We start from the raw sequence: 9,297 nt of genomic DNA, 5'->3' as shown, positions 1-9,297 counted from the left end.
CAAAGCGGTAATTTTAGAGAAAATTTTGTTGTACCTAATTATTTTGTGCAAGCCCAAAGTCCAAGAGTTACCTTAACTGCGAAGCTCTGTAGTAGTCTTTGCCTGTCATTTTTAATCAGGTTGTTTTAGGTAATTTTTGTTATGCCCCTCATTACTGAATTGTTTATCAATAGGTGCACCAAGTGTCACTAGCTTTTCTCATCAAGCCAGGTCTGACAAAGAGCTGCAGTGCATGGGAAAGAGGCAGCTAGGTGAAACTAATGCCATAGATGTTTGATTCATTAGGAGCTTATTGTTAACGGGGATGTCTGATTGTAAAGGCTCAGTCAAGCAAAAGAGTGCAGAGTAATCAGTCGGATTTATAGTTTGCAGGGCTCAAAAAAAAAAAAAAAATCAACATAAACCTTTGGATATAGCAGAAACAGAAAAATCCCCTTTGGGCAGCCCTAACCTGAGACCAGCCAAATAAGGTCATGCTACATGAAGGTTGCCTGTTAGGTGATGGAAGATATAGGAGGATTAAAGCCATATGGCATGGCCTATCATACCTTCTGACTTAAGATAACAAAGCCAAGCTTTGTGCTTAGCTGTTTTTGACTGACATCATCAATTTTATTTTATGTTGGTCACCTCCGGTAACAGGAAAAAATGGCCTAGGGTTGATAACACATGCCTGTTTTTTTTAGTATTAAGATGCCTTACAGCTAGTTTTGTGCTGTAAAAAATTTCAAAGAATTAGTAGCTTGTTCTTCTATCAGCCATCCTCCAGCAACCGTCAGCCCCCCCTTCCCTTGTTTTCAGTTTGTACCTTGCAAATGAGAGACAGCCGTATTCAGAACCAGATGTAAGGCTCCTAGAGAATGAGCGTAAGCTGTTGTACTTTAAGCCTAATGGGAAGTTTTATATGCAAGGGCCTTGAACTGATTAGTATAATTCCCTCTTTAATACAGCTGTCCCTCCAGATTAAGGTAAACCAAATGTTGCAATCAGAGATTAGTGTACCTTGCCAGTTATTAACATCCCCGGTTGCTCAGCAAGCACGTCAGACACTAATGCTGTGTATTTATTTGCTACTTCCCCACTGTAACTTGAACTTCTGCACCTGTCAATGCATTCCAGGGAAGAGAGGGGTATTATTGGAAAGCAAAAGTTTTATACCTGTTACACCTGGTTTGGTTTGTCACAGCCTAAGATTTTCTTCTTTTCTTGCCAGGATTGCCAGGTGGTTTAATCCGTTACTCTGCTGGTTTTATGAAAAAAGTCTTTGTATGTGAAATTGCATTTGTTACTCTCATCTGCTCTCTCTGTTACCGAAGCTGAGCTACTCACCTAAACTGGGACTTTTCTGTCCTTTCCCTTCTGTAAGGGAGTTTTCTTCTTCTTTTTTTCTGTGTAGAGGATATAGTATAGGGCTAGAAGAATCAGCACCCAATCCTGCTGTGCTCTAATCAGATAGTGGTGCCTCTCTCACAAGGTGGGTCACACAGTTGTCTTATTACATTTGGCAGGATATCCTGTCCACCAGCAACACAGATGTCAAGAAGGACAATGTCCTGGCTATCGCAGAAATATCTTTACCCCCCCCCCCTCGACCCGGTCTGATTTTACAGATAATGTATACCGTAAACATACTTAAAAAGCTAAGAGGCCTGAGTGTCTCTTGTGTAGGAAACCAGTAAAGTCAGGACATTCCAAATAACTGCCTCTCTAAAGCATTTAATTAATTTGGCACATGTGTTAAAATCAGTGTAAATAACAGTTTGGGGGTGGGAGGAGAGAGAGAGAGAGACTTCATATATAGAAGAAAAGGCTACCATGAAGCTATCAATGTTTTTTTTACTATGGAAACTATCTGCATTATCTGAGGATAGGAGGCAAAAAGTTAAAATGAATAGCAGAAGACAAGTACATGCCTTTGCTAAGAAAATAACACCCTGTTTAAGCATTCCATTGTTTACATATTTAATTCAGGATTGAATATCAACTATAGTTTCTGAGCTGTTACTGTTTCCTAACCAAGATTATGCTAAAACTTTTCTTACTTAATAGGTTCCTTCTTAAATAGATAATTGACATAAGGTAAAAGGACCATTTTTAGCACACTTCCCTTACAGCACTGGGTTTGCAAAGTTCATTGCCTGTTGTATGCTGTCTGCACATTATAGCTTAATTGCAGATTTTTGAAAAGACAAAATATGTTCATATCTTAGGAATTATGTCTTGCAGCCTACTAAATATGCTAATACAGTACTAAGCAGGGATAAAGTTCTTGCCATACCACCCAACAGTTGCGTGGGACACGCTGCCAAGTTATTGTTAATTGTAAAGCACAAGCAGGCTTTGCAATCCATCTTAATTGTCATACTTACTTCAGGTTTTGTGATAAGGCTAGATGGTCTGTTTAAAGTGACAGTGTTGACAAGGGGAAAGGGTGTGGGCCTGAGCTTGTGGTTCTAGAGGGGTTATGTGTTCTGACCTGCCATAGGTTGATATGGACAGTCTGCAAGGGGATTTTAGTTGTCATGGGGTCCCCAGGCAGTTGAATAGAGTGACTGTCTGTCCTGCTTTTTCCTGTTAGGATCCTGACACGTGGAGCATTGATGAACTCAGCATAACGTTGAATAGGAGCTTTTTGGCAGCTGAGACACAAGGGCTAAGCTGCAGGTCAGAGATAACACTAGTGCAGATCTCCTCATGCACACAGTTAGTAGCATGCTTTCTTCCCTCCTGAGTGCAGGAAATAGCTCATGTTAAATACGTTCACTTTTCAGTTTTCCTTTCTTCTAAAATGGAGTTTGACAGATTGGGCATTTCAGCTCCCCCTTTTTTTCACCACCTCTACTTTCTACCTCAGAAATACTCTTCAGGAAGCAGGAGTTAATCTTGGTGAGGAAACGATAAGGTGATACTTGATTTTCAGGGGAAAGCAGAAGGATATGACTGCTTAGTAACTGCACAGAAACGTACAGGCCTCTCTTTTTTAGGCTTTCCTTTGCTTTTCCTTTCACATCCCTTAAAGTTGAGAACTGCAGCAGACTGAAGGCCTGGTTGGTGGGATGGAAGAATAGTTTAAATAGAATCTGGAATAGGAAGGAAGTGTTAGGAAGGTACATTGATAAAACAGCTTCCCTGTACTTTTCTATCAGCTAGTAGGATCAGGTGAATTGGGTCGTTAGTTTCCCTACTTTGATGCATCCTGGCTGGCACAGAAATGTGTCTTTTGAAGTTGTTTCATACTCAGCCAAGTTTTTCACATGATTCCAAATACTGGATAACAAAGAGAGAGAGCATGAACATTGTCTTTATTAAATGATGTCAAGCCAGCATCCTGTATATGGAGACAATGTAAAAGTGTTTGCCTCTTTTTGGCATTAGGATTAAAACTGCACTAAAATGCTTACATTAAAAGGTCTTGAATATGACAGAGATTTGGGAGCTTATTCTTTAATAAGTGTGTGTGTGTGTGTTGCTCATGAAGGATAACGATTGAGGCCCTCACCAGTGTGCTATAATGATGTCATGGAGAGACACCTCTAGTGGTGAGGGGGGTCACTTATTCTCAGTGCCTATTTTGTCCTTGGTCTTTTTTTGCTGAGACTGACAGCAAGAATGTTAGTTCAGAGCAATTTGTGATAGTGGATTTTCTGTTGACACCTGTCCAGTGGGAGCTGGACTGAGACCACCAAATTCATTTCACTGAGCACGGTGTTGGACTATTAAGAAAAGTGAAACTATAAGAAAGTTCTCTCTACTGTATACCCGAATGTATTCTTTTCTTCCCTACAGGCTCAACTCTGCCTCCTGTACCTGTGTGTAGCAGTGCCTTTCTCTTTGAATAGCCCAATTAATTTCAATGGGGCTACTCACAGAGGAGAGCACTGCTCAGTATGAGTAAGGGTGGAAGAATTGGGCCCTGACTCTGCAGATTTTTCCATGCAGGTGGATTCCTCACCCATGTTTAGTGCTCTGGTGACTTCATTGGGTCGCTGTGCTGAACAGCTTGCAGGATAAGGCCTAATACTGTGTATGTATGTGTGTATATTGTTCCTATTGATATCAATAGTGATGTGGGAACAGGGAGAGGAGAATGGACATAAATACTGTATAAGCTTCAGTTCTGATCATCTTTTGATACTTGGAATTATTTTACTATTTGCCAATGAATGGCTTGAACAGTTTTTTCTGAGGGGTCTTTGCTCTCACTTTCTTTGATTTTTAAGAAAATGGGTGAAAAAAAAGACTCAGGAATTATTAACTCATACTTTTGTCTTGCTTATGTTAAGTGCCTAGGTTGAAGTGTGTGATCCATAGATGAAGTATTTCTATTCTTTCCCTTAGAGTAACTTCTATGCCTGTGGTTGGTTTACTCTGAGGGGAAGAAGAGGCAGAGAGTACAACAGTTTATTCTGTTTTGTATACAAGGACTAATTTCCAACTGCTTTATGGTGGTTTCAGTTTTTCCTTGGAAAGCAGCATTGGGAGCTCGATGTACTTTCCTGGTTAACTTGTGAATTATTATAAAGTTTATATTAAAAGAGCTATGATAGTGTTAATATTACCACAGAGCTGAGCTTGGTCCTTTCATTCCAGAGGTTAAGTCACTGGACAGGGAGTTAGAGGATCTGGCTTTTGTTTCCAGATCTGCTGCAACTTCCTATATGACCTTGGGCAAGTCTCTTAATCTCAATCTATGTCAAGCTTTCATCTGTATCACGGGGAAAACAATACTTGCCAACATCTCAAGGAGGGTTGGGAGGATATATTAAAGAGTGTCTGTAGGTGCTCAGCTATTAAAGTGGTGCACGCCAGAGAAAATCCCATAAAATAAAGAAATTCATAGATCTCATGACGTGGTGCCTCCCCTTGACTGAGTTTATAAATATAGGTTCTCAAATGGTTAATGACAGAATAAAACCCAACTGACATGAATCAGTCTCTATTGAGTGTAAGCCTGAATTGGGCAAGGAATTTTCTAGTGAAGTAATAAAGAAGGGGAAAAAATGCAAGAAGTTTTGTAAACAGATGTCGAGGAGTGCATACAGAAAGAGCATGTCTGAGAAATCCTAAAACACGACATTAGGTCAGGACAAAACAACATTAAAGACTTAGATGCCACATGGTATAATTATACTAGATTTTGAATCTGTGTGTAAGAACACAGACTTTGTTTGTTTGGTAGATGTTGATGAAGAAAGTATATTTAAAAAACCAGCTAAGAAAGAGGAACTTGTGTTGAGACAAGAGCTTGTTCAGTTAAATAACTCACTGTAATTCACGGAACATAGTAGATGACTGTCAGTTCAAGAAAGCAGATGACCAAGTTGCTTAGAAATGCTGGAATGTGCACACGCGCGCGCGCATACACACACAAATATATATGTGTGAGAAAGAGCTCACTTCGCTTTCATTAGAGAGATGGACCAATCTATTAGCTTAAGAGAACTGCACTAAGAAATATCATTGTTTTAGTGCTTCAAAAGGATGCCAATCTACAAATAAATAAAGGAAAATCTAGGACCTTCATTGTAAGCAATGGGCTGTCTATATCTAGGAAACAGAATGTAAGTTTTTTGGGCTATATGCTGCTGTTAGTTACTTTTAGGGGGAGAAAGAAAGTTGTACACTATGAAATCCAAGATCAGGAAGCCCCAAATAAATATAAAAATTATCTAAGGCTCTGTGTTACCAGTATTTACCAATTTTCCTGCAACTTCCCCAGGTTTTGAAAGAGTCAATAGTCAGGTTTTACTCATTTTTCACCTGAACGTTGGCTTTTCTGGGATCTGGGAATTTTTTTGCCAGGAAAGTGGGTGGGCCACATTGAAGGCTTGGGGTCAGGAGGAGGCTCTTCCGGCAGGGGGGTCAGTACTAAAGAGTTTCTGTGCCCCTCATGACTCTGGCCCTTCAGTTGGGCCCTGTTCACTTCCTCTGTGTACTGGGGGAGTAAGACAGGCCAGGAGCAAGGTCCCAGTAGCTGAGACCACCAGACTGCTGCAGGGAATGGAAGGCTTCCTCAACTGCTACATGGTGAGTAGCCCCTTTCCCCCTCTATGGGTACTGGGCCTTCTCCCTCTAGTGCCCTTCATTTTTGGTTTTACCGATTTCCCCCGCACCATCTGGGTTTTTGAAAATTTTAAATAAAACCTGATACATTCCTGGGAGATTAAAACAAACAAAAAAACCCTGAAAATGAAGGATCTTAAAAATGTCTAAACAGCAGTCAAAAGAAAATGGTGGTAGATGCTCAATAGCTATGAAAGAGTTAAGAACCTGTAAGTGCATCCATTTCTTCACTCAGTTCTTTTATCAAAAATCTTTTACTCCCTCTTATCTGACACCAACATTTTGTTTAACCTACGAGAATATTTCCGGGGAGAAAACGCCCCAAGTAACCAAATCACTTATTATTTTTATTAAAAGAATAGTGAAGCTTTACAGACAGAAAGATAAGGACCCTGCCCACAAAGAGCTTACTATCTGAATTTTAGATATGGCCTAATGAAAGAGGGTAACAAACAGCAGAGAGGGACTGATGGACAAAGATTACTGTAATGCAATCATATGGTTACTCAGTTTAGGCATGCTTGCATCTTGACGGTTCAATTATGGTTCATGTATGTATCTTTATAATGTGAAGAGAATGACTGTTCCTCTCTGTCAGGTTGATGTGCAGAGGATCTGTTCCCTAGAAGAGGGTGGGTGGACTGGCTTGGTTGACTATATACACCCTAGTAATCCTGATACTATTACTTTTCTTTCTTCAAAGCCTACTGCCATATCATCCCTGCAGGTGTCACTGCACATGGTGGGCTGAGTTATGCCCTCAGCTATACTGGATTCCAATAACATCATTGCAATTACTCCAGATTTACACACTGTAGCTGAGAACAGAATTTGGCCCATTTTATTGCTAGAAAAAGGGGATACATTCTATGGGACATATTCTGATCTTGTTAAATTGGTCTGGAATAATTGCATTGCTTGTAAAGAACTTTTTGGATTTGCAAAGATGTAAACAAGATCAGAATCTATCTCTAAGTCTCTATATCCCAAAATAAGAAAAATGAATTCTGAAGACACATGGGTTGGGATCCTGCTGGGAGATCGGAATGTATTAATGGATGATCTGTAACTTTTGTATCTCAAAAGCAGATCCGTGCTAATGAAAATTGCGTTGGAACAAGATCATTTACTATTTCATTACTTTGAAGTATCATATGGGTCAGTGGCTCTTACTGAAAAGTACAGAGTGCATTCCTGCAGGTCTTCCAAATGCTACAATGTCTACTGTTCTCCGTTGGACACACAATACATTATAATGGACAATCCTTGTGGACCTGCTGGAATGGACCTCTCATGAGGGCTGATGTGGGTAAGCTCAAACATAAATAGGAAGCAGCATTTCCTCTGCATTGTCTGAAGTTAGTGTATTTGTTCAAGAAAAATTATAATATGCTAATAATCCAGATAGATGAACCACAGTTCTCCATATCTAAAAAGTGGACCTTTGATCCAACACTGTTATATCTAAATTGCAATTCTTAATATTCAGTATTGTCAGAATAGGGCTCTGCAGGCTAAAGTATCTTAAGGGTTCAGATCTCTTTAAATAAATCTATCTTGTTTAGTTTGTTCTTTCAGTTGGAACAACTGGATGGAATGTGTGTGGGGGGGAGGGTATCAGAAATGTCGGATTCTAAAGGGAAAGACAGGATGGAAAGTGCCTCTCTTGGAAATACTTTCATCTTCTGACAATTAAATAGCAGTACCAACACCTCTCAGGGCTATGAGGTATGACAAACTAACTCTCAGCAGCAGTAGCATTGCTGTACTTCTTTCACTGGTGCTCTTAAACCCTGGTGAGTTTTATGAGGGGCATAATCTACATTTGTTTCACACATGGAATATACTTTTCTCATTCCTTGTTTGTTTACTATTTTGTTAGCTTTAAAGAAGGACAATAGAAGGAGAAATATCCTTCAAATGATGGAGAGGATATGGGTGAATGTGAAAGACCTTCACAACTAAACAAATCTAAGCATTAAAAAACAACCAGTGAATTTGTTTTTGTGTGCAATGCTAGTTGCCTTGCCAGTCTGAAGCTGGCACTGTGGGTTTGCTGTAATCACTGAGCTGAGAAAAAGAGAGACTTTTTTTTTTTGTCATCACGAAGTCAAGCAAGACTTAAGCAGTTGCATGCATAACACTTTTCTTGCTGCTTTCAATTGCCAAGGTTTGTTTCTGGCTTCCAAATGCTTGTCCCCCTCACCACTCCCAATTTCATTTTTGACCCACTGTTGCTACTGTGATTTAAATATCAGTATTCATTTTGAAAATACTTCCTTTAAAAAAGGGGCTTTGGTTAAAGTCAATTAAATGTGTAAGTATGCATATGGATTCTTTTCCTAAGGCTGTCTCTGTCTTTTCTTTCTTTTTTTTTTTTTTTTTTTTTTTGTCCCATGTATTATTTCTCATTCTGAGCCAATTGTCAGGTAGATGGGTGGTACAGATTCAGAAAGGCATCTTAAGTTCAGTACAGCATGACACATTGGCAAATTTCCAGAATAAGAATATTCTGCAGAGTGACGAGTTCAGCGTGGGGTCGCTACATAAAGTAGCTCAAATTAAAATAGAAACAAAAGTAGATGAGGAAGAAGCAACAAGATGACAGATAGCAATACAGGGGAAAAATTACCGGTACTTTCAGCCAACCAATCAAGATTAGAATGTTTTCATCCTTGGTACCAATACTCCTATAGCACTGAAACAACAGCTTCAGAAGGCCTGTGGTATCAAATATTTTATGTATGGTTATTTGTAGACCAGATAATGAGATCACCAAGACTTTCTTTCACTTTAAGGAACAGGGCTCTGTTCTGCTTGGCTTCCTTGGTGCCATTCAGGAAGCACAAAGGGAATTCAGACTGGCTGTATCCCACAAGCTGATTCCCCCAGCATAGTTATGATGTAGCTGGCTTCCATATCCCCTTCCCCACAGCTTTAATTGCATAGGGCACATCAGGGGCAAAGAGGAGTGTTTTGGAAAGAGGTGTGGCTGAAATGTATTACACTCCAGCTAGTAAACCTTTGCCAGTCAGTCAGCACATTTGAGCTGCTAATTTGTTCCCAACTTGAGTCTTATAGCTCCATTCTAGCCACAGCAGATAATCTGGCCCTAATGCTGGAAAATTTATCCACAACCTCTCTGAAGTTCGATGACGTAGCTAAGGCATTGAACTGTGAGTTATTAGAGCTGGGTTCTATTCCCAGCTCTGCCATTAACTTCCTATGTGACTG

General features: G+C 39.9%; 1 long non-coding RNA gene across 5 annotated transcripts in view; it reads left to right on the top strand.

Annotated features, from left to right (window-relative positions):
• Positions 1 to 2,725: 2,725 nt before the first annotated feature.
• Positions 2,726 to 9,297, top strand: part of LOC116821368 (uncharacterized) — a 68,477-nt gene continuing 61,905 nt past the window's right edge. For all 5 annotated transcript variants that reach the window (XR_012656665.1, XR_012656668.1, XR_012656667.1 and 2 more), the window contains exons 1-2: positions 2,726 to 2,902; positions 3,787 to 4,024. This is a non-coding gene — a long non-coding RNA (uncharacterized LOC116821368). The remainder of the gene's footprint in view (positions 2,903 to 3,786; positions 4,025 to 9,297) is intronic.

The sequence above is a fragment of the Chelonoidis abingdonii genome, chromosome 10 (assembly GCF_003597395.2).
Source record: "Chelonoidis abingdonii isolate Lonesome George chromosome 10, CheloAbing_2.0, whole genome shotgun sequence".
NCBI lineage: Eukaryota > Metazoa > Chordata > Testudines > Testudinidae > Chelonoidis > Chelonoidis abingdonii.
This window is presented reverse-complemented; position numbering and strand designations above follow the sequence as displayed.